The sequence below is a fragment of the Passer domesticus genome, chromosome Z (genome assembly GCF_036417665.1).
Source record: "Passer domesticus isolate bPasDom1 chromosome Z, bPasDom1.hap1, whole genome shotgun sequence".
Lineage (NCBI taxonomy): Eukaryota > Metazoa > Chordata > Aves > Passeriformes > Passeridae > Passer > Passer domesticus.
The window spans coordinates 66928700-66954874 of NC_087512.1; the positions used below are offsets into that span (position 1 = coordinate 66928700).

The 26175-nt window shown below is 37.7% G+C and overlaps 1 long non-coding RNA gene across 1 annotated transcript in view; it reads right to left on the minus strand.

Moving 5' to 3' along the window:
* Positions 1–25809, minus strand: part of LOC135290671 (uncharacterized) — a 61792-nt gene extending 35983 nt beyond the window's left edge. The window contains exon 1 of the long non-coding RNA XR_010353441.1: positions 25696–25809. This is a non-coding gene — a long non-coding RNA (uncharacterized LOC135290671). The remainder of the gene's footprint in view (positions 1–25695) is intronic.
* Positions 25810–26175: the final 366 nt, after the last annotated feature.

The following is a 26175-nucleotide window of genomic DNA, read 5'->3' on the forward strand; positions in this document are numbered from 1 at the left end:
CATTCGTCACTGGGCAGATCTTATCCCTTGACAAAATGGGAATTTCCAAGCAATCACTATGCACAAATGAACATTTAAATAAGTGCAAAGAATTCCTTTCACAGATTCACAAAAAATTTGTTGAACATGAGTACTGTGGGGAAGAAAGCTACCAAATTTGAATGTGGCTCAAGATCAAAGTTTCCATCTTGGTATTATTTGCACACATATTTTGACAAATATGTCTTCAGGAAAAAATTTTCCCAAGGTCATAGTTGCAGGCCTGTTGCAGTTGTTTTGTCTTCCTCTGTGGTGTAATCTGTCTTCTAAAGTCACCTGTTAACTTCCACGTTTCCTGCTACTTCATTGATATAGGACATTAAAAGTATCCTTTTCTGCTTCATTTCCTGTGACACTTTACAGCTTCTGTGGCTTTGGTTTTGTACTAAAGGTTTTAATTTTGCTGTGGGGTGTTGGAAAGTGTTTTTATGGCTGGTGGAAGATATGGGGGATATGAGACAGCAGCTCCGTGGACCCTTTTGATGACTGGCTGTTCGCAGGACTGTCTGCCTTTACAAGGCGCCAGAGACAGCAGCTCAGGCAGTCACCGCCAGCCCCACACCCCAGTGTTCACTCCCAGGAGTTTGTCCCTCTGTGGCTTCCCCTGGCTCCCAGCAGCTTCCCTGACAGCATCCCACTTTTCTGTCTGTAACTTGTCAATCCTGCCTCCTCACATAGCCACCTCCCCTCCCAGTGCCCAGAAAATGTAAGGTTTATCAGGAGTGTAAGTTTCTAACAGATTTCCCAAGTCGTGCTGCTATCTAAAGATCCTTCTCCAAATGATATGCTTGGTGATATAAAGAAGGAAACACTGCAGGTTAATAAATCCCTAATGTATGCTTAGGGAAAAACAAGCTATTAAACTGAGCTGGTTTCTCAGGTGCACTAGAGATAGGATAATCATGAAGGTTTTCTCTGATTTCGGAATTGAATAACATATTCCTGAAAAAGGACTCCCTGTTGTAGCTGATTACAATCTTTGCAATTGATATATACATAGAATTTTTAAAATGCTTCTCAGGTTTCAGAATATGTGAATTATGTTACCAAAATACAGACCTTACAGCTGGATATCCAGATACAAATATGAGGCACAAATATTACATATCTTGCTACACAGTGCTGAGTGTACCCTATACTGCATATTCAGCATATGATAGCTGCGTAAATATTGTGCATTCTGAATAAAGAAATTAAGTAGAATAATAATAAATTACTAATTTTGAACTGGCAAAAAGTGACAGTGGAACTTGAATTTCTTCTTAATAATAAGAAACATTATAATAATGAGAAATTGTTATTATAATCATAGAGATGGTAAATATATGGTGAAAGCATGCACAGCAGATGGCACAAGTGCTGAAGTGATTCAGTGGTGAAGGAAACTACAAAAAGCTTCACAATACCATATAAAAAATGGACAGTCAGTGAGAAATAAAATTAAAGTCAACCATGTATGGTGGAAGGAGTTTTAAATTACTGGTGGCTTTTGTGTTGTTCAGTGCTTTTAAAAATACAATGTGGGAATCAGTTCAGTGAAGTTGTCTGTTCTAAGTATACACTTGCAGTCATAAAAGTAAAGAAGAGCTCTGTCTAGACTAAATTTGCTACTGTGGCTGCTGGTCCACAGAGGCTGTCCAAGATCAATGAGCTGTGCAACCATAGAACTGGCTAACCAAGCTGAAGTACTATATCCTCTCCAGAAGGTCCTAAAATAATGCTGTAGTGTATACAGAGTGCCCTGCCTGTGGCCAGATGTCATAAACAGTGTCAAGCTGTCTTGCAATCAAGTCTCTAGTGCTGTTATGTAGGCTGTTGCTGCTCATTTTATCCTGTATAAAATATTGTGGGGAACAGATTTTTTATGTTAATTGTAATTTTTTTTATCAAGTACCTTGCAAGTGTCTGGCACAGGAAAGTGGCTCTTTAAGAGGCCGGGGGCTCATAAAGGATTAGCATCTGGTCAATCGCTGTAGCTGTGTCCTAAAATATTCATGAACAGCAGAGAAAGTTCATCTTCCACTCCAATAGTCAAAGGAAAGATGATTGAAAGGAGCAGCTTGATCAGAAAGGAAGCCACAAGGATTTTGCTTTTTAGCCTCACCAGCTGAAGGGGCAGGTTCTGTGAAGAGTGTTGCTGCCAGGGACACTCTGGCAGGGGCAAGGCTCCCTACAACCACCTTTGCTTGGAAGGACACTTAGGCCAATTCAAGAGCAAGGAAGGCCTTTTGTGTATCCAGTTCAGGTCTCATTTTGCAAGCACATCCTGTAACAAATATCTCAAAATGGAGCTGGGGAAAAAAAAGCTGACAAAACTGACACTGCCTCAACAAATGCAAGTGCTGGGCAGCTGTAGCTGCAGCAGCCACAGGAAGCACAGCTTCTGCCAGAGCACATCACAGCCAATTTTTACTAGACCTCCTAAGGCACCTCTGCGACCAAGGGACCAAGATCCTGCCAAACGCCAGGGTTCTGTGGTACTTTACTCTCCAACATGCTAATCTTGTTTCTAGAAAAAGTTACAGCAATGAAATAACAATGTGGGTTATTTTACTTCAGCTCTTTAAGTCAGCCAAGTCTACTTTACTTAAACTCTCCCAAAAAAGTTTGTCTCTTCAAATAACCATTCTGGATGCAGAGTGTATGTAGCTTGCTCTGTGTGATTTTACATTTTCTCTTGTAATTATTTTAATTACGTAAGCACAAAGTAGTTGTAGAAAAGGCAAAGAATGAATTCTTTGTGAGTTTCGGATTAGTTTTTTCAGTAAGACATATTGCATATAGAGTAACTTCCTTCCTGGTGTAATTGCAGTTATATTTTTAATATGAAATATATCACTCCAGAGAAAATTATAAATACATTAGTTCAAAACAAACCCAAATGCTTAATACATATAAAAAAGAAATATGAACAAAAGAAATACATCATTGTATCATCAGTTTTTCCAACTGAACCCTTTCCAAAGTAAATCAAAAATCTTATTGAAATTGTTTCTAGTTATCATGATCTCACTGGGAAATGAAAGGATTTTTTTCAACAGCATGTTGTAATTCAGTCATTATACCACAGTGAGGTAATTTGCTAAAACAGCTGCCTCTCATGAGTAAACCCTTCCATCTGGCAGAAGCCGAATAGACACAAACAAACCCATGTCAGTTTGTCTTAACAAAACATAAAATCAAAATAAGCTCCTTTTGCTCTAATGGGACCAGTCTTTGAACTGCAGGAACCAAGATTTGTTTCTTTTTGATGCGCTTCTCTTACACTCATGCCCACAGACCTGGCCCACTGTGGGAGTGTTGATATCATGGCACCTTTTAGATGGATTACAGCATAACTGGGAATGTGTTTGCAATAGAAACCTTCCACCAAGGAACCAGACAAAATTAACAGTTGTTGGAAGTTGTTAGCTTTAGCAAGACAGCACTTGTGGATAATTTGTTTTCACAGTAGGGTTTTTTCTTAAAAGATTCTTTTTCTTGTAATGTTCTAAGGAAATTTCCTCTGTTTCTTAGTAAAACAGAATATTGTTAGATAATAACAAAATGCACACTAGCTGGCTTTCACACTCCCAGGAGACCTGTACAGAGCTGTAATCTCTAAAATTAATGGAATGCAATCTCAGTTTGTGTCAATTTTTAAAAATCTAATCTATATATAAATTAGTGGTATTCCATCAGCATTTAAACACAGAACGATCAAATGTTTTTTGTGGATTTTTTGAGTGATACTTTTTTTTGCAAGTCTTAACAGAATGTGTATAATAAATGAGCATATGTATTTCATGTGATCTTTTTAATTTGTCATGAGAAAAGTCTTTGCAATATATTGTCAAGACAGAATTAATATTCAAAAGGGTATTTCAGTTTGTTAGCTTTTCTTCTTAATGGAAAATGTTGTAAGCAAAATTTTAGAACATGCTTATAATTAGTGGCGGGGTGAATTCCTCTGTGTAAATATTTTCTCAGCCAACAGCCTGATGTATTTTTTGTGAAGTCAGTGGAATGTCTCCCATTGGCCTCAACAGAAATTACATCAAGAATCAAGTACGGAAAACTTGGATGTATGTATAGGTCTCAGTCCAAGAATTACACTTGGGTGCCATTCATGTAATAAGTGATGTAAAAATGTTAATTCTAAAAAGTCTTAAACTATCAGGAAGTTCAGATTGGGATTCAGATGTATCTCTGTAAATCTTTAATTCTCTGAGAAGGAAATCTACACCTAAGGAAGTAGATTTTCCAGTACACAGAAATATTAATGTGCTTAAGATATTTCCCTCAGTAGAAGCCTAATGTGAATATAACATCTGTCAACACTGTAGTAATGAAAATACAACAAAGAAAAAAAAAGAAAAAAAAAAGGTACTTTGTAAAAGATTTTTCCTGTGATAACATGTTGTGCACCTCATTCTGTAGACTCCCTACAGAGTTTGCAGGATTTGGCCAGTCTGTGAACTCTGCTTTGCAGAGCACTTGGAACCTCAGAAATTTAGTAAGTGATCATTAATAAAGCCATGGTTCTGTCCAGAATTGTACAAATCCTCCTAGGATAAAATCATATCAGCACCTTGGGAGAATGGATATTATGAACTTGTAATATCAACATATTTAATGTTCTCCTTGGCTGCTGGATATAATGTAAATTTAATGTACAATATGTCAAGGTTGTGATACTCCTCATTGTCCAAAAGTATTGGTTGCCTCTTGTGTCTCTTTCACCCATATGCTATGTATTACTGGTAATGGGAATATATGATTGAAAGCAAATTTCTCTGTCAGTGGTCTTAGCCTTGCGCCAGCTGTAGCTAATGAGAAAGTTTCTTTTGACTTCAAAAAGAAAACCACTGTCAAACACAGGAAGCAGCAATAAGATATAATAGCTAGCTATACAAAAGAAAGGTAAGAAAGAAGCTTCTGCCAATCAGTCTACTGCTGTGAGGATTATAAAACAAGTTTGCAAAAATAAACCCTTCTTTCTAAACACAAATACACCTAGAATAGCAAATGTTGTGTTTACTGACATTTAATGTGCCAAGATATAACTATGCACCTGCTCATTGAGTTCCTTTCATTTAATTTACTTAGATCCCAGCTCCAGCTATTAAATATTCATTTAGCTGGATATTATTGTTATACCAAGTGTATTGCTCTTTAGTAAACCACATTAATAAAAGCTAAATTCAATTCACATGGTTTACAAAGAGTTGTTTTTTTTTTTTGTAGAAAACAAACATGTGAGAATGAGACAGATCAGGATTTGGAAAAAATTATCTGGAACATAACCATTTTCTGAGTCTTAAACTGCCTATTTTAACTAATGAAATTATTCATTAGAAGTTAGTGATGAAATTAGTGTTATACAAAGAACAAATACTGGCACTAGGCTATATCCCCTACTAATATTTGATGTGTTAACTGCAATACATAACAATAGTCACACTGCATCTTAATTTTGCTTTAAACTTTTCAAATGCATCTGTGATGAAGCTTGAATGAACCCATTTGCAGCAGGTTTCTGGAGTATTTCAACAGTAGCAATAATGTAGCTACTGCATGCATGCATGTCTGTTGTGTTATGCATATAGGTTTGATTTTATATTTGCTACAGTAGATCGCCGGAAGAAACTAGATTTTTGTGCAAAGCAGATTATCATTTACCGCAGAAGCTGGTAAACTTCCTGCTTTGGGAGAGAGGTGCTGATTTCATTCACTTCCAGGTAAGTGTTATCCTGACTTTCTTTTCTCTAGTGGTTGGAAGGATTGCTTGAATGAAACTAAATTTTGACAAAATCAGTATAGTCGCAATCTAACTCCTGCCTGACTAACATGATGGACCTTAATAGCTTTGCCAAAAGCAGGTAGGTGGTTGTTCTTTATCAGTCTGAGGAAAAGGAATAGATATATGTTGTCCTGGACATCAGCATTCCCTCCTTCATAGCCACAGATAGGCCCTGCGTGCTTCTTTTTTATTTCTGTTTGTTTGGCTATTTGGTTGTTTTTTCTTTTTGTTTTGGGTGGGGGGTTTTTTGGTTGGGGGCTTTTTACTTTGGTTGGTTGGTTTGGTTTTCTTGTGTTTTTTGTTTGTTTTTCTTTGTCTTGTTTTTTGGTTTGTTTTTGGTTTTTGTGGGGGTTTTTTGGTTTTTTTTTTTTTTGTTTGTTTTGGTTTATGTTTTTCTGGGGTTTTTTTGTTTGTTTGTTTGTTTTGTTTTGTTTTGTTTTTTGAGGGCCAAGTTCACCATTACAGAAAGAAAAATTATACAAACAAAAATTATACTGTATCTGTACTTGCATCTTGGCTGGATATACCTGACCCTTGGGTAGACAGTCATCACATCCTGTGAGCAGCCACAGCCAGGAGTTGACCCCTGAAGCCTTCACACCTGCATGCTCAGTTTCCATTTAAGGTGGCTAGAAAAAGCCTGCTTCTTTTTTAGGTCCAAACTCTTCAGCTCTATTTTCCAGGATAATCTTGAGCCTTTTCCTGTGGATGGAATCTCTGACCTTTATTTGATTTTGTCATAGAGAGCAAGCAACAACCTTCTAGAAGCACAGAAGGTTTTATTGATTCAGAAATAAATGTCAATTATTCATTTTCTGAGACATATAAACCCTGATATAATTGTACTACTCTTTTTCATAATAATATTTACACCCATTATAGCAATTTCTGCAAAGCACATTATAGCTAATTGAAGAACAGGCAAGATAAACCTGTGGTAAAAAATTTAAAATTCTCTGTGCAATGGTCTGTAGTCAAAACCATACTTTATTTTGAACTTCCTTACACTTTATTTGCATCACTGTGTTACCTAAATTTAAGTTTTCATGACATTCCAAATGGACTCAGCATTCCTGTTTTTATAATTCAGATTTGATATACTCCAAAGTTCAAGGAAGTTCAAATCTGGGAATTTTGCTTTGGCCTCTTATGAAGAACAAAATTCAAATCTGGCTCTAGGTTCTGACATACCTGGCAGTTAGGTATTCCATTTGGTCTGGATAATTTTCCCTTATGCTATAGCTACAGAACTTTACACCACCTTGCATACTTATAACTATGAAATATTAGCAAGATATTATTATTCTAATCTGTAAGTGATTTTAAAATAGAAGGGGTATGTCACATCTACCTTTTTTTTTTATGGCATACTTGCAATAATTTGGCAGCCTATGTGAAGGCATAGTTATCCTTAAATCAGAAATGTTTTTCTTTGGGGTGTCCATTCAGCTTTTAAATGCCAGGCTTTCAGCATTCATGCAGAATGTATGAGGTGAGGTTGCGTTAGTGTAGCTCAACATAGCTGAGTGGGAATGTGCACACCACAAAATCATCAGAGCCAGAAGGCAAAATGCATTCTTCAGAAGTCCTCATCTCAGAATTTGTTATTGAGCAGGGAATGAGACCTACCAGAAAGGTGCTTTTTCCTCTCCTAACAGTTCTAAAAGCACAGTTCTGAAAGCCTGCTGCACCTCTCATCTCTGAGAAGAGTGGAAGCCAGTGCACCGATAATACACAAATATTGGAAAAATTAATACCTTTTTTCCCTTTGTGCCCAAAGATCAACCAGGCAATTTAGAGGTCAACAGTAAATATGCAGTAATTTAAAAAATATTAACAGCACTTTCAGCTGTGACTTCAAGACTGAAAACTACTTGTCAGAGGCAGAAATTTTATTGCATCTTAAAACATTTTTAAAAGGTAGAATAATATACAGACCTTGCTATAAGTATTATACAATACTTGCCACACAATAACCTTAATCACACAACCATATAGGTTGGAAGAGACCTCTAAGATTATGAAGTTCAAGCATTAACCCAGCATTGCCAAGTCCAGCACTAAACCAGATCTTTAAGTGTTATGCCTACTTGCGTGCTAAATATTTCCTGGGATGATGCTCAATTGTGTCCATAGAAGGGCAGTGAAGTTGATGAAGGATCTAAAGTGAAAGTCTTATAAGGAGCAGCTGAGGGAACTGGAGGTGTTAAGCAGAAGAAAATGAGGCTCAGGGGACACCTTATCACTTTCTACATCTACCTGAAAGAAGGCTGTAGAAATGCGGAGGTCGATCTCTTCTTGCAAATAACAAGCCATAGGACAGGAGGAAAAGGCTTCAAGTTGCACTGGGGGAGAGTTAGATTGTCTATCACAAAAAATTTCTTCTCTTAAGAGCCTATCACACACTGGAATAGACTGCCCAGGAAAGAGGCTGAATCACCATCACCATTTAGCTTTTCCAAGCTAAATGAATCCATGATTCTATCATTCATGGGTCCAAATCTTTTCACAAAGAACAGGTCTAGTGGGGTGCGTTCCCTAGCTGGGTTACTCAGCAGCTGTGTTGGGAAGTTACCTTCCACATAATCCTGGAATATCTGGATAGTTTCCTCTCTGCTGTATTGTATTTCCAGCATACATCTGGTAAGTTGAAGTCCCTCCTGAGAACAAGGGCCAGCTATTGTGAGACTTTTGCAGCTGCTTATAGGATACTTCAGCCTCTTCATCCTGATTGGGTGTTCTTTAACAGACTTTCACCATAATATCTGCTTTTTTAATGGTCAGCTTTCTCTCAATCAAATGATAAAATATGAATTTTCTGGAGAGTAGCTACTTAATTATAAGAGCATTAATAAACAGCTGTAAAAATAATTTCAATTGAAAAGATATTTGTTTACATGTCTTAGGATAAGCAAATTCTGTGGGGTAGTCAGGTGTTCTGCTTCTGCCTCATGACTAGCAATTATTATTATTATTATTATTATTATTATTATTATTATTATTATTTTATGATAAAGCAGCACTGCCTTCTAGGTCGCACTGCTGAATGAATGTGCTCATTTGCACAGAACATACCAGCCCAAGAGAAACCAGGCGGTGGACAAATTTTAGCCTTATACTACTGACATTTTTTAACATGCAGAAAAGGATTTGTTTTGGGTAAAAATATTGGAAAAGTTGATCTTTTGCTCTGTCTTATTTTCCTTTTACTGGACTATTTCAATTCATTGGTTACTGAGATGTAGCATGCTGCACTTGTGTTTACCTTTATCTAACACATACCAGGATAGGTTAAGCGACTGTAAACTTCAGTTCTTAGCTTGGTTGTAGAAGGTAGCATTCAAATATCTAAAGCTGTATAGTTTTGTCCTTCAAGGGCTAACACTGGGAAAGAAGGAGAATAGCATAATGCAGTTTTTGTGACTAATAGGCCTTTCCCACACTCACAGAGGCTGCCAGCAAGAGGGTGGATAGGATGATTCCCTCAGTGTGTCTTCTGGGACTTGCATAGAAGACCCAAACCTGATTCACTCTACTGAGCTGCCCTTAGTTTGAGATGACGACCAGGAGGCTAGGCTGCTGCAACTGTGTTACCCATCACCTGGCCCATTGAATGCATTAACAAAGTCTATCTCCACATCTCTGTATGTTTAGTATCCAGATTTTATGTTGATTCCTTCTTACTACCCCAAGGATTAATTTCACACAAGATAACAGCCTGGAATTTTAGGGTGCCTGTAGATCTAGAAACATTGGTATTCCCTTGCCTGATGTCATTTTGCACTGTTCTTGAGCAGGGCAAACATGGTCAAAAGACAAAAACAGCCCTATAAGTAAATCCCCATAATGCCCTGCACTGATGTAGCAGCAATGAATTTAGAGCTTGTGAAAAATTAAATGATTTAGTCTTGCTATTAGTCTGGTCAAGGCCTTCTTCAAACAATTGCCAGTGTTTAAGTATTATATTGCAAAGCATTGATAATATCAGTGATGGTGTGACCCATTGGAACAGAAGCACCCTACATCAAGCACATTTTGAAAATAACATGCCCACCTAAAAGCTTGTCTCCTGCAGAAAATGAATGGTACAATAGCATATCAGTTAGAGAAGAGTGCACAGGAGATAAAGAGAGAAATAAAAATAATAAACCCACTCCTGTGTAGAACTTTAGAAACATGGCACTAACAAGGACTTCCTGTTCCACACAGAATTAGTGCTGGCAGAGGCAGCTTGCAGGGCTGTGGGTGTACTCAGCTGTGCAGAGCTGATTATAGAAGATGAAAGAGACTGGCAATTTATTTCATCTCACACTGAAGCACTGCTGACAACTGAAAGTGAGGACAGAAGGATTCATTTGTTCAACTTCTGTTTTAGAAAGCAGGCTTCAAATGATACTACAGAGAAAATTGAGGGAAATGCTGTGGTATAACAAAGTGTCTATTTTTTAATTTGCTGACTCCAAGATTTATGTTTTCAGCTCTTGGGGGTTTTTGGCTGGGGGACAGCAGATATTTGAGAAGCCTGAAACACTGTGTTGCTGGTGAAAAAGTCGGTGATATTGGCCCAACTTAATGCATGTAATGATAGATTACATACACATGCTAGTTTGCAAATGGGAAAGCACTATATAGATATGTACACCTTTATGTAAAACAAAAGAAGGAACATTTGACACCTTTCTTTACATAATATTATACTGTGGTCTCAGGAGTTATAATCTCTTCCAATACTGAGATGTTCAAATTGGGATATCTAATTGCAGTATTAGCATTTATTGAGCAATCATAATAGCAAATAATTCCTGGCAAATTGGACGGCATATATTTTAAACTCACTGCATTTTTCATTTCTAGAGTTTCACGGATAGATGGCAAGAACTCTTAAGTAGGGGACAAGTGTTCTGCCTAAGGAACAGATAGAGTACAAAGACATAGATTGGAGATACAAGTCAGACCCTGCTTGCACCTCATTTCTGTGCCTGTGGCAGGCAGAACACAAGAGAGTAACCTTAAACCACTGGTAGAAAAAGTCACATTTCAAAGGATAAGGACAGCAAAGCATGGCAAAAGAGAGCCGAGGAGCTCCACACACACAAACTCGGAGTCTTAAAAACAACGCAGACTCACATCTGTCAAGGCTGACAATAGCATAATTTATTCTGCTTTTGGGCAGGAAGAAAACTAAATGGTATCTCGAGGCTCCCATAGTTCCCTGTGTATGTTGGTTGTTTTCAAGGACTTCATCCTTATTTTTAAATTGTGGTTAACCAACTGTGTTATTTCTCTCCAGTACTAAAACACAGTCTACAAGAAAAAACAGCCTTAATATGTAATAGAAGAAAGGTCTGCTGAAATTGTTGTTAAAATGAAATCTGTTTAAAATTTAATCATGTATTCTCAATACATCCTAAACAACTATGTGTATTTGCTGTGATGGTAATAGCTTTTGGAACATGCTCTTGAATAGCAAAAGGTACAGTCAATGAATCACAAAGTGTCCAGAAACAGAAAGGTTAGAGCTTTTGAGGATGACACTTCTCAGTATTGTGACCTATATAAATACAAAATATGTTGCTAGTATTCATAATGGCAGGTTGCCAGGTAAGCAGTCATTACTCATTCAGTATTTTAACATATAAAAAGCAGTAACATGTAGTCGTCCAAATATTCAGTTTTTGCTTTGTGAACCTTCTGTTCAGTATGCGTTGGTGTAGCAGGAAAAACACAGATGGACATCTGAGTAAGGAACTGGTCACTTACGAATGCAAACCAGTTCTGCTTTGCAAAGCAAGGAATATCACACAAAACAGCAGCTTGGCTTAAGTAGGTGATTAACTATGTAAAACAAGCTGCCTATGTGAATTGTAATGCTTCCCCATTTGTTGCTGTCATGCTGTGTCCTTCAAAACCTGAGTACATGATCTTGTTGCAGGATCCTCTGAGAGCAAAGCCCAAGAAAAACTAAAAGGCAAGACACAGTCCCTTTTGTCTTTTCTCTGCTTTCTTAATAGAGAGGACTGGACTCAACAATCAAAATATAGAGGAGAGGAGAATCGCACACCAGTTAACCACTCAGTGATTTTGGGAGCAGACATACTACTGCCCCTTCCAGCCAACACTAGGGCTTCATGGCAGCATTCAGTAAAACCATGCCTGATACATCATGATTCATCCCCCAGATCACTCAAACACACGAGTATAACCTTTTACTTCAGTTATTTTTATTAAAATTCTTCATACAAACTGAGCATCCTTTGCTAGTCCTGATGTGGATCAAAAACACTGGGACAGAAGGTTATCTGGTACAAGGCTGTGCAGCTCCCTCTATACGAGGGAGACATAATCTTTTTGTATCAGCTGAGCATCTGGCACATACATTTCAATCTGTAGTTTGGCCTGTTGGTCTGTCCCTACTGTGCTCCTAAGTAAGCAACAACTACCTCAATATCTTCATATCAATAGATTAAGGAATTTACATAATGTATTCTACTGGCTACTTGTAGGTTAATAATTTTATTTCTAAATCAACATTTGAGAAAATGTCTTGGAGAAGCTTCAGCATGTGAATAATACAGATTATGAATCTGGATGGCCATAAGTACTAACTACAAAGAGCATCCATTTGATTTTCTTGGTAAATGGTCTGATTCACATTTTGGCCATAAAAGGTGACCATTTTGCTGCTGTTTGCCTTGCTAAATACCATATGATAAAGTATATATTACTTTGAAAATATGACTAGATGGTGAAGTGTCATTTCCAGCTAACAGCATATCCAGTTTTAATGAATGCTGTTTTATGAAGAAATGTGTTCATAATAGTTACTTCAGAGTACATATAACACTTTTTAAAGCAACATCATTGGTAGTAGCTGATTTTGAAGAACTACAGAGAATGCTAGCAAAATTATTTTCCCAACTTAATTTTGGATGATTTTTTTTAATAAACTCAAACCCAAACCATACTTCATATACTTACTGACTGCCTTAATTCAGTAGATATAAAGAACAAAATTTTTATGTGAAAACTATCATGCAGGTAGAATCTATATAAGTTACATCAGACAAGTATTCATGTTTCAAAATAACAGTATTATCACTGACATGGTGTGATGCTCTCTGTGACTGGGTATAGTGTCCTTCATCAGAAAAATATTAAACCTTTTTTTCAGAAAGCCATTTATCTTTTATAGGTCATCCTTTCAGGACTATGCTGGAAATTTCTGTTTTGAGGGTAAGCAAATGAACACAGGAGCCTGCTAGCCCTTTACCTACAGTGAGCCTGGGAAAAGTTTGTGAGTCTTTACTCTCTACCCGCAGAAACTAATATTTTACACTATGTGAAGGCATGACAGGGAAGCAGTAAGGAGTCGGTGTCCTTGCACTCAGTCTCATTGTCCAGTTCTTGCTAGCATATTTGGAAATCGTTGACCTATATGCTATAGAAGAGACCAGCAGATTTCAAAAGTCAGTATTCACATCAACTCATGTCATATAGAATGAAGGATCATGCTTGCTTTTATCTGTGAAATATATATTGTGGGTAAACTATGGAAAAAACCCTACACTGACAGTTGATTTTGTCACTATTAAGTCAGTGTTATCAAAGAAAGAAGAAAACAATTAAGATCATGTGTTGCAGGAAAGGGTTACTTGGAAGGTGACCTTCCGGAATGTACTTGTTTGGAAAGGAGCAGACACCTGTTCTGCCTTTGAAAAGGTTTGAATAAGTAGGTAAGAGACGGGAAATCAAAATAATACATAACACAGAGGTGCGAAATAGTAAAATAGCAGGTCCATTACCACTGAATCTTTTCAAAATCTCAGCATCCTGAGTCTGCTCCTGAAAGATGACAGGCTGGTAAGTCTCAAAGAATTCTCTGTTGGAGATTCATTCAGAAAGCAAACTCATTGTAATGTGATAAGAAAATACATTAGGCTCTGAAAGACACAGGAAGCTTTAAAGGGAGAAATTAGTTTCTTTTTTTACTTTTTTTCTTTGCAGTACTGACCTTGAAAGAAAAAGGTACCTTGAACAAATAGTAGACAGCTATTCAGATCTGAAGCATATTTCTCACTATAAGAGTATAAGACTAAATGTTCTTATGCTGTCATCAAACTTAATTCGAGATCAAACTAGTGTGTCTGATTTTTAACCTAAAATGGTGTCTATTCCTTCAACATGGATAACCATTAGTATTGTATACTGGCATAATGATTACACCAGAAAGACAGAAACATGACAGGAGATAATTTGCTAGTACCTTTTTGCCTACTTATTTAAGAAATTAATTTAATATCTTCTGAAGAAATGTTCTGTAAAAAGCTGTTGTCCAGGACACTATCATATTACATCCTGAGGCCTTAAAAAGCTTGAATTGCAAATATACTGATGCTCAGACCTTCAATAAAAAGTGATGAAGTAAAATAATACACAGTTATCTAAAACTTTGCAGTTCAGTGTGTTTTCACAAAATAACTAGGAAGCAATAATTTGAATGAATTCTAGAAAAATATTTGGTCCAAGTTAAGCTGATGGTGCTTCAGAAAATGTCTGAACTCTATGGAACAAGTTTTGACCTTTCCAAGTGTGTTTGAATCCAGTTACAAGAATAAACATTGTTTTGTTGAAAAACAAAGCAGATGTGGGTATTATTTTTGTAACGTTAACATTTTTGCTCACTTTTTGAGCACTCTAGCAAGTGCTTGCACTCTAGCAAGTGCTATCAAGCAATGCAAGGAATCTCAGTGCCCAGAAGATATGGGCCTAGTTAAAAATGAAATTAAATCTGTTTTTATTTACAGATTGGAGACTGTGCTAGGTGAAGGGGAAAAAAATTAAGTATTGGTCAGCTAATATGGAAAGTTGTGTGGCATAGAAGGGTCTGAGATAACTATGTGGGGAATTAATAATAAAATTTTAAAATACAAAGGAGAAAAAATCCATTGTAGAATTAACGAGGCTGTTGCACTCTCACATGTTAAGTAGTCTTTCAAGAAGATTATCTCTGATAGCAATTCTGGTGCAAAAGCCAGGCATCTTTCAGGGTTTAGCTCTTGATCACTCCCACAGAGAAGCACACATGAGTCAATGAGGAATAGTCTAGTGGATGGAACTCAAGGTACGAACTCAGTTTTGCAGGAAACTTTGGCCCAATTCCTATTAGACTGCAGCTTTAAAGAAGTAATTTAATAATTTTATGCCTCAGTTTTCTGTCTATTTTAGTTCCTACCTAGACGACAGCATCAAAGGGTGAGTTCTGTTAGCTGCTGGAAAGCACTGAAGTGCCTGTATAACAATGCGCATAGTATAGGAGAAAAATGGGAAGATTTAGAGACCAGTATGCAGAGGATGAGCAATTTGAGGTTTTTCTGTGCAAGGACTAAAGGGCAGAATAATCAGCATGTGAGTTTTTGCTACAGGCCACCTGATCAGGAGGAGGAAGTCGAAAATTCCAGTTACAGAGAGCTGTAACAACAGCCTCAGTCACTGGTCCTAGTTCTCATGGGAGCTTTAACTACCCTGACATCAGCTGAAGGAACAACACAACCAAGAAGAGCCCAGGAGGCTCCTGGGAATCATTGACTATAACTTCCTAGAGGACCCATTGAGGAAAGATGTGCTGCTGAAAATTATACTAACAAGAGGGAAGATTTTGTTTTAGATGTGAAGGCTGGGGGCAGGCATGGCTGTAGTGTGCATGAGATTGTAGAGTTCAATATATTTTATGGAGGAAGCAGTGTAGCAAATGAGATTGCAGCCATGGACTATAGGAGGAGCTAACTTCAGTCTCATCAGGGATATTGAAAAAAATGCCATAGTAAAAGGCCCTAGAAGGAAGAATGTTTCAAGAGAGGCGGCTAATATTCAAGGGTCACTTCCTTCAAGCATAAGAATGCTGCATCCCCATGGATAAGAAAGTGAGCAAAAGGGAAAAGAGACTGTATGCATGAAGAAAGAACTCCTGTTAAAACTCAGACATAAGCAGGAAATACATAAGGTGGAAGTGGGGGTGAAGATTGGGATGTTGCAGTATACAGAAGTGCAGTGAGGGAGACAAAGGCCTGTCTGGAACTAAATCAGACCAAGGATGGCAAGGATTACAAACAGGCCTTCTTCCAACACATGAATAACAAAAGGAATACTAGAGAATACACTGGCCTCCTACTAAATGTAACAGGGACCTGGAAACAGAGGCTGCAAAGAAGGCAGACATACTGAATGCCTACTCCGCATTGATCTTCACTGACATGGCCAGCTCTCAGGAATCCCACAGGATCCCATCCCTGACCCACAGGACAGGGAGATGGTCTGAAGGAAGGAATGCTTTACTTTGACTGAGGTGGATCAGGTTAGAGACTCTTTTAGCTGACATCCACTAGTCCATGGGTCCTTGATGGGATATAACCATGAGTGCTGAGGGGAGTTGGTAGACACCCTAGGAATGCCACTGACAATCATCTCTGAAAGGTGACAGCCAGGAGACGTGCTTGAGGACTGGAAGAAAGCAAATGTTACCTCAATTATTATATATATATTATTATATTATAGCAGGAGGGAGAACTCAGGAAAGTACCATCCAGTCAGACTCCCCCCCCCACCAGTCCCTGAAAAGGCAGTAAAATGTCACTCTGGAGGCCTTTGCTAAGCACAAAAGATTAAAAGGTGAGCAAGAGAGTCAATATGGATGTGACAAAGGTAAATAGTGCTTGACCTGCTTGATTGTCTTCTGTGACTGGACAACTGCCTGGATGGTTGAGTGGAGTGCCATGGATATTGTCTACAGGGATTTCAGCAAGGCTCTTGACACTCTCCCAGGATGTTCTCATAAGCAAGCTCAGACTGCCTGTGCTGATGGACAGTGAGATGTACTGAGAAGTGGCAGAATGGTGGGTCTCAGAGGGTTGTGATCAGGGGCCTAGATGAAGGCCTGTCCTTAGTGCTGTGCCGCAAGGGTTCATACAGAGCTCATTCTTATTTTACTTATGCATCAGTGATTTGCATGAAGAGGCAGAGGCCTCCTCAGCAATTTTACTGACAACACAAAGCTGGGAGGAGTGACCCCAGAGGGCTTGACCCCTTCAGAAGGACCTTGACAGATGGAGAGGAGGTCAGAGGGGAACTTTCTGAAATTCAGCAAAGGCAAGTGCAGGATCCTGCTCCTGGGGAAAAATAATCCAGTGCAGTAGCATAGGCTGGAGGCTGACCTGCTGGGAAGCAGCTCTGAGGAGAAGGACCTGGGAGTCCTTGTGGACAGCAAGCTCTTCAGAGCCAGTAGTGAGTCCTTGCAGCCAAGCAGGCTGATGGTATCCTGGGCTGCATTAAGAGGAGCAGTGCCAGCAGGCTGGAGGATGTGATCCTTCCCCTCCTCCTCTGTTTGGCCCTAGTGAGGCATCACCTGGAGTGCTCTGTCCAGTACAGGGCTCAGCACAAGAGAGATGTGGAGCTACTGGAGTGGGTCCAGTGGAGGGCTACAAAGGGAGACTGGAGCTCTTCACTTATGAGGAATGGCTGAGGGAATTGGGCCTGTTTAGCCAGGAGTAGAGACGACTGCGAGACGACCTTATCTGAGTATCTGAAGGCAGAGTGGCAGCAGGATGGAGCCAACCTCTCTGCAGTGATTCTGAGCAACGGGAAAGACAATGGACAGTAACTGAAACACAGGAAGTTCCACCTCAACATGAGGAAGAGATACTTTATTGGATGATTGAGCACTGGAACAAATTGTTCAGATGGCTTGTGAAGTTTCCTTCTCTGGTGTTATTCAAAAGCTGCCTGGACACATTTATGAGTAATGTACTTTAGGGGACTTATTTGAGCAAGGTTGGACTAGGTGACCTTGTAGTAGGGATTCTACCGATTCTGTGATTCTGTGATTGAGATGATGTGATGCAATTTCCTTGAGCCAGAATAATGAGAGTAATTTTGAATGGGAAGATGGAGAAAAGGAACCCATAGAACAAATCCTTCTTAGTATTGCTAATACATGTAATACAGCTCTGAAATATTGTTGTAGCATCAAAGCAATTCCAAAATATTTAGCAGTACTTGAAAATGAGTGCCAAAACCACAATCATTTTCTATACACTGGCCTCCGTCTCACCCCAGATTGCTCTTTTATATGCCATAATAAAACCAGAAAAAATAAATTAGATTGAGAAGCTGGGTAAACCTTTATATATTCCCTTTCTTTTACTGGCATCTTAAGAATCTTTTTCTGTGTGGGTTGATGTAGGTGCCTGCTTATGTCTAACCCTTTTATAGTGCTTTGTCCTCATACAAATAATCATGAAAGCACATCAAATAATAACAGCAGGGGAATTACTATACTGCCAAATGTTCCCATCAAGCAACTAGAGTGCAGTCATCATTATAATCATTTTGCGATGTTGAATGTAGTTAAACCAGCAAGCTCAGCTCCTCTGAAATCTCTGAAGCTTTTCTCCTAAGAGTAAAGTAGCTTTCAACTACAAGCAAGGATGAGTAAAATGTACCAGAAAAAAAAAATCTTTGTTAAATGCACTTATACATAAGTGTACCTATCTGTTTAGTTCCACAACAATGAAACAGGTATTTTTTTCAGGCTTGAATGTTTTCATGTTTTATTTTCTTACTTAAAGGTTTTCTATATTATTAAAGGTAAAAATGTTATATGTACCAAGAAGGAGATGTCTGTGTTAGTCCTTCTCCTTAATTTTGACTGCTCCAACAAATACAATTCTATGGAGAAATGTTAAAATTTATTTGAGGATGTTGAGAATTCCAGGTGAAGTTTGGAGTTAAGTAAAATAGTGCAGAAAATTATTGTTTTGTTTTATGCTGTGTTGCAACCATTTGTGCAATGTAATTTTATTATTCTACCTCACAAATCTTCAGTGAGATTGAAAATGTAATTGTGACTCCCTTTAAAGAAGGAAAATTATCCAAATGTGCCAAGTGAGTGCTCTTGTTAAATTAGTGTGTTGACTTTAACCTCTGATTTCTAAAGCTATTTGCAGAGACAGCTGCACTTGTCACTCTTCCTGAAAACTCATTTCATTTCCTTAATTCCTATTGTGAGAAAATGTCATTTGTGACTCTCTGCTTTCAGTAAACTTCCTTCTCTTTTTTTTCCCTTTGTCTTCACTTGTTTGCATCTGTTAGCTACGTTTATTTTTTTAAGCTTTTCCTCCAAACAACCCATATTTCTTTTTCTAAAACTCTGCTCACTCCAGGAAATATTTTGCATCTTACTCTATTCCAGTTATCCAATCTTTCTTTGAGCTTCTAACAACAGTGTTGCAGGCTTACTTCTGGCTGATTTCCTCAAGTTCTCCACAATTCTTATTCCACACAGATGGGAAAGGAAGTGTCATACAACATACCAGCTACACCTTAAAAATATCTGAGACAGACAGCATTTTTTTAAGGTGCTCTGAAAATGCAGACTGTTTAGATACAGTAAGTCTCAAAGAGTGTTATCTATTCTCTGTGCTAAATAGTTAAGTTCTTTCACAGTATTCAGCCTACAGATATGAGTACAATTCTCTCTGCATTTTTCGTATGTATTTCTGACATGCCATTCAAGTTGTCTCTGTTTAGGGCTTAAAGCACTAATGGGAAGAAATAGATTGCAAAGAGATGTGCCTGTAATGTCTACAATTCACTATAATGCATGTGGCATATATTTTTCCACCTTTTAGAATGTGTTTCAGTGACCCATATATTTCACAGAATATATCACAAAGTGTTACTGTGAAATATTATGATAAGGCTTTTAGCAGCCATTGTAGAAATAGATTAATGGAGAGAAGCACAAATGAATGGCACAGGTGTACAGTATCTTGTTCTTAATTTTTATTTTATCAACAGAACTGACAGTTCATAAAAGATGTTGTAGTCACAAATAAAATTCTACTAGTCTGGTGGAATTGAGCTCCTTCAGAAAATGTAAGTCAGCTATATACTAGAGTCACAAAGGTAGGTAACTTGGACCTTCCCTGGGTGATGGCTCTAAATACACATTGAAAGAAAGTAGGAAAGGTGTTAGGAGGTAAATTATTTTGTCCTGCATACACATTGTTTTACTACTGTGTTTATAGCATGTTCTTATGTACATCTACAAGAGGAGAATGAGAAAAACAAGAATGAGCCTTTGATTTTGCAGCTCTGCAAATCCTTACCCAGATGAGTGACCAAGGAACCTGACTTACAGCAGTCACCTTCAGAAATCTAATATTATGTACCCAAGTCAGGATCCTAATTGCCCTTAAATAGTATTTTATGCAGGAAAAAGAGAATTTGTAGGTGCATTTAGATGGTGATTCAGAGCTGCACAGTGCCAGCTAGAACTTTGGAGGTGTCGAGCCCTCTGCAGTTATATTACAGGTAGCCCAGAGTGAGAGAAATTCCTGGTTTTGGTGTCTCAGACAGATATTTAAGGTTGGATCATGTGAATCACCTCTGTGCCTGTCCCTGTATTCCCTGAAAGCATTAGGAATTCTTTTCTTCACTTGAATAGAAATAAAAAGACCTTGAGATCTTCCTGCTTTACCCAGCCCACAGACAGACTTTAAGATATACCTTAAATTTAATGACCTATTTTTGTTCTGCAATTCAAATTTGTCTTTTTTTCAAAATTCAGCATATTCAGCTATTGCTACTGAAATGACAGTTGCTTTTTTGAAAACTCATTAGCAATGTTTTGAAACACTCTGTTTACAAAAGCTTTCGTCTTATCCATTAGAACAAATAAATAACTTATCCGATTTCAGAATATTTGTAAAGTGAGCTTTACAGATCCCATTAAATGTTAAAAGCTGTTTTCAAGAAAATTGTGTCTGTCTTCAAGTGCTCAGCTCACAGTGTGCTTTCCCCACATCTTCAGATTTGTGACACACACCAGTGAAATAATAAAAAAAAGGATTATTCTAATTTGAAATAGGTCAGTCTAAAGGTGAAATCCTAAGACTGGTTATTTTAATTTTCTGGTGATCCCAACAAAGTTCAGGAGGGTTGAGAATATAATACAGGAAAAAATTCACTGAAGTACGGAAAAGATTAAGTGAGTCAACTCTACAGTCATGACCCCTGTATATAATAGAAATGTTTTCTGGGCAAAATTAAGACGGCTGTTAGATGTACATTTACAGATTGACTGCAGATATATAAAGCAGTGCAATTTTTGTTCACTCTGACTTTTCTACTGCTTGATTAAAAGACTAGACCTTTTCCCTAGAGATTCACTCTTCTGGCTAATGTGCTGTAATTGCAATGGAGTGCTTAGTACAGCAGCAACGAGCACTATTCTGTAATAAATTTAGGTCACTGCAGAGTTCATCATGTAGTCCATGGCAACAGAAGATAAAGCGATAGTTAGTTCATCTCTAGCTTTTAGCTGCAGTATCACTGATTCTCCTGTCTAATTATACTATTAGAACTAAATGTAGGCAAATTGTCCAAGTCCCAAGGTCTTTTCCTTCCTTCTGTATATATAATATTTCAGTAAGAGAAAACATAATGTAGCAGCATTTTAACAGAAATGTGAACCAGAAGAATTCTTAGGCAAAAAGCAATCACATTTTACCTTGGAGCATTCCTTTCATATTTCCGTATAATCCCTCAGATCAATATTTTTGAAATCCTTTCATTTTTACAAACCCTGACAATTATTTTTTATTTCTTCAGCAAAAAGCAGACAAATTTGTACCAGGCTTTCAGAACTGTTGATTGTAATTGCTAAGTTTGCAATTGGGAATGAGTTTGCTAAAATTTTTTTCTCTCTGCTTATTTGCTTGACCTTGGGCTTGAGCACATTTTGTTCATTCAGCTTTTTGGAAAAGAGGCCATTCAGATTAAATTCTAGCTTCAGGCCATTTACAAGTTTTTTCACTTCAAACTGTTTTATTGTTTCCCATCTGATACTTAAACACGACTACCACTAAGTGCTTATTCCCTGCATTAGGAGTAGAAGTAGGACTGAAATACTTTATCGTGGCTTATATAAAATTATGCATAACAAATTTTTCTTCATTTAGTTATGTATTTTATTCTCTTGTTGTTGCAGTGATGACGTTTGCTGATTACCATATCTCTCATGAAAGGATTGAGGTTAAAGTTCAAAGCATTGGAGCATAAATTTAAAGCAGTGGAGCTGAAAAAAGTCTGGAGGTGGGGTTAGGATTTAACTTTTACATATATTAGACTTAAAACTGTAACAATGAATTGCAGTGGATTACAGAATTTTCGTTAGCTTTGAAGATCTTAGCCTTAAGAATCTCTGATATTTTTAAAGAATTTAATAGCAGTTGTACGCAGCGCCATGTAAGCCTGTTGCAATTGGGAATGTCAAGAACAATGACATTCATCTTATAAGAATATGGAAAGCAGAAAGATATGTGTAAATTGTCTACCAAAATAAGCGCATTGGATTGCATCTCTCTTAGCTCTTTGATCAGATGAAAACCGAAGTCTTGTGTCTGTATCATTAAGGTGCATGTTTTGAAGGAAACACAGGGAAGCTGAACATTTCTTACCTATAATCTCTAATACCTTGAGCATTCATCTGTAATTTCATTGCAATACTTTTCCCATGTAAGTTCCATGCAAGATGAAGCTTTTAATAATCCATAAATTTAAGTATCTTAACCAACACTTTTATGATTAAGGGAGACTGAAATATTAATGGTTAATGACTCAAAAAAATCCTCCATAAGTGGAGGGCAGGGTGCTCTGCTGAGGTCATGTTTAACCCTCCCCCTGCTCCTCAAGGAGGAGGAGGTGAGTTTTTGAGTGTGTGGTGGCAATCCCGACAAGACACAGGTGGTGAACCCACACTACCAGAGGATACAATAAAATTTTTGTCATGCCGATTGTCATCCCTTACACACCCTGCCTTGTGGAAGGTCACTTGGGACATTTACACATAGCCCTGAGGGTTTTCATCCCTTCTGATGGAGCAGAACTGGTTCCACTATGCTGATGCAAGAGGCAGCTGCCATACCTCAGGAGGAGCCATAAACCATCAAAGACCCTGAAGCGCCCCTAGACGTATTTCTGGGGAATTCCACCAAAGACTGAAAGCTCTCCCTCAGGGGATGTACCTGGGCATGCCGACTTAAACCTGAGACTATATTATCCCACTGCTCTTTCTGTTTTGCTCTTTCTGTTTTGCTCTTTCTGTTTTGTGTTTTCTTCACAATGGATCAATGTTGCAGGGTGCTTTTGTCCTTAATGTTCCTGTTCTCCCCTATGTTGCTGTTGTCTTTTGTTCCTATTCTCCCCTATGCTGCTGGTTTAGCCCTCCTACCCAGTTGCCTGTCATACACAAAGACAGGCCCCCTGTCCCAGAATGTTCCCTACCAAACTGCCAATCCCACCTTGTGCCAAACCCCTGCCTGAGTACCCCCTTTAGAAATGCCCTAATCCACCACGCCCATTAGTTTAAACTGTTCCCCTCCCCTGTGTTACCCCATTGGTTTCAGTGTTATAAACCCCACCTGTTGCTCCTCCTTTGTCCCTTTTCCTATTGGTCAGAAATTTGTAGCCTCCTCTGAGACCCTTCCTTGTATAAAAGCCCCTGCACGCATGTGCTCTGGGTCTTTTGGTCATAGGCTCTCCAGAGACCAAGCCTGAGTACAACCTACACAAAAGACCGCTCTGTCGTTCCTTGTCTCCACCTGTGCTGACAATGCCAGATTGCCATAGAGCTGCACCCTGCAGCAGCTGTATCTCAGATATTAAAATTCTGGGATTCAGCCCACTCCATGATGCAGAGCTGGGAGCTAGCTGGACAAATTCAGCAATGCGTCAGATCACAACTTCATTCATCACTCAGAAAAGTGCATGGTCACTCTGACTATCATTTCACAACAACCAACATTGTGGGGTCCTTGGGTGGTGGTATCTTTCTACTCTTATTCTTTCTTTTTCTTATGCATTTCCCAAAGGGAAATTTGTATACTTTTATATTCTTATGTTACTATAGCTACCAATAATGAAAATGGCTACATACTTGTTTTCCATTGCAACCATTTTTTTCTAAAGTAAACCCTACATATATGTATTTATAAACTCCAATCATTCAGTGTTCTTTCAGTTTAATCTACCCCAAAGGATTTAGTAACAATACCCTGGGTTACCCCTTCCTTCAGGGGCAGGCTGAACAAACTCAGAGATGAAGTCCTAACCCTTACTTGTATGGTAATATATGACCAATAGCTCACTTGACTAGTGTTTCTCTAATTATTTTTAAGTTTTCACGTTGTTTTGTTTACAGCAGAGCATTTTTGAAACATGTGGACCCTAATATTCTTTACACATAAACTATCTTTAGTGAAGTCAGAAAAGCTGCAAGAATTTATATCAAATAATATAAAATAACTTGAGCTACATTTTATAAACTTCTTGATTATTTAAAATGCTATGATTTTTAAGGCAGTACAAAAACCTTTTAGATAGTGTATGAAGTGGTGTTTGTTTTAGAATAGGAGAGATACATTTTTGACAGAGAAATAATGAAAGAAATTACAATTCTTTTTATATCTTACTGATACAATTTATATCATGCAGAAGAGAGAGACAAGGGGAAATTTCAAAGATTTTCCAAACCTCTACATTTTCATAGCCTTTCACCAAATATAGTCTAATCTGACACTGCAGCCAAATGACTTAAGTAACTCCTGTTTAAAACAATACTGAACTGATTATGGCTTGTGGTTTGATTTCAGTTCTATGTGTCATTAACTTTGAGTGAAGCTAGTGACAGGTGCTAAGATCTTGCTGAGATAAGTCTCCAATCACAGGCTTTCCATGGCAAGTCACTTCTATTTTCCACTTTTAAGAGTAGAGAGTAACTGCTTTAAGATGGCTTTTTCATCTTTACCCTACATGCTTCCCTTATTTTCCTATAACATTTATATAAAATCTTTCTTTCAGGACTGATTTTTTTCACAGCAGTCCAGCTGTGATTACAGTTCTCTTCTTAAATTCCCTTTCTCCAGATGTCTCTGCTGTAAATTTACTCCTGTTTTCACTCACTTAAGTTTTTTTTTCCTCCAGGAAAGGATATTGTTACAGACCTCAAGATTTTTCTTTAGATAATTCTGTCCCAGAAGTCATGACCGTTTCATTCTTTGTTTAATTCTGAGATTAAAAAACAAACCAGAACTTTCCCATTTTGCTGTAATTGTATTCCTAAATGTCCCCAGTTTTCTTGAGTGCCTTCCATCTGCTGGAATTTGTTTCCCACATCAGGCAAGCAGGCCTAATGTCAGATGACAAGGCCCTGATGATCATTTGCAGGTTTCTAACTTAACATCAGACTGATTTTTTAATTTATCTACAAAACAATCATCAGTAAATCTATACGGAAGATTTTAAAGTAGACATAGTTTCAGGATAGCAGTTCAGTATCAATTTTTAGGGATAAAATGTTCTAGGGAAAATTTTAGTTTCTGATGCAAGGCAGTTGACAACTCATAAATTTGAGACATATAATTATATAAGTCTTATAAATTTGAGACTTGAATAATTAAGTCTTACTACTGAATATAGACTATAATGATAAATTTTGGAATTTAATATCCTAGTACCTTATCCACTATCATGATAGAATGAAAAGAGATTGCTATTGGACAAACACTATAGAAAGAAAGTTTGTGACATTATCCCAAGTGAAAAAGTAATTGGTTTTTGAAAGATGTTTTATTGCTGATGGAAGCCATGATTTTATGAACAAAGGAAGGAAAACTTCAGTTAAGACAGATGGCCTTGCAGAAAATCATCTGGGTACTTCATGTGACATTTTAGAAATTTTACATAGTTAAACCTATTTTACTGGTTTAAATTTAAAAAGTATCCAAGCCTTGTAAGTCAGTGAACAAAATGTGGCTTACCACAACCTTCTGTGTCACAGCTGAAAGTTTCTGAAGTCTCTTAGTCTTCTGTATCTGAGATATTTCTGGAAGCCTGAGAGGAAGTTACTGCCTGGAGACGGCCTGTTGTTTTTTCTGTTTAGAAGTCCAGCATTCCAGACTCTTTATCTGAAGGATGACAAGGGTACACAAAAGTACTCACCAAATTGGAGAGTGGGGAAAAACATTTAACATTTGGAGACCAAGTGCTTCTAATGAACCTGCAGAGATTTCAAGATTTTGATAAGTGCTGAGATTAACAGAAATAATTGAATTTAATAATTTTTCTTAACACCTTTCCCCAACAGAGTGTGACCATCAATAAAGTAAAAATGCTTGTAATTGCTGAACAGAAGTGCCTGTATTATGAAGCACTGACTTACTGTAAGAATTCTCAGAGAATATAAAATCTGAATGGACAGCAAATGTTATTTAAATAGTCTCACCTAAAACATTGTCTTT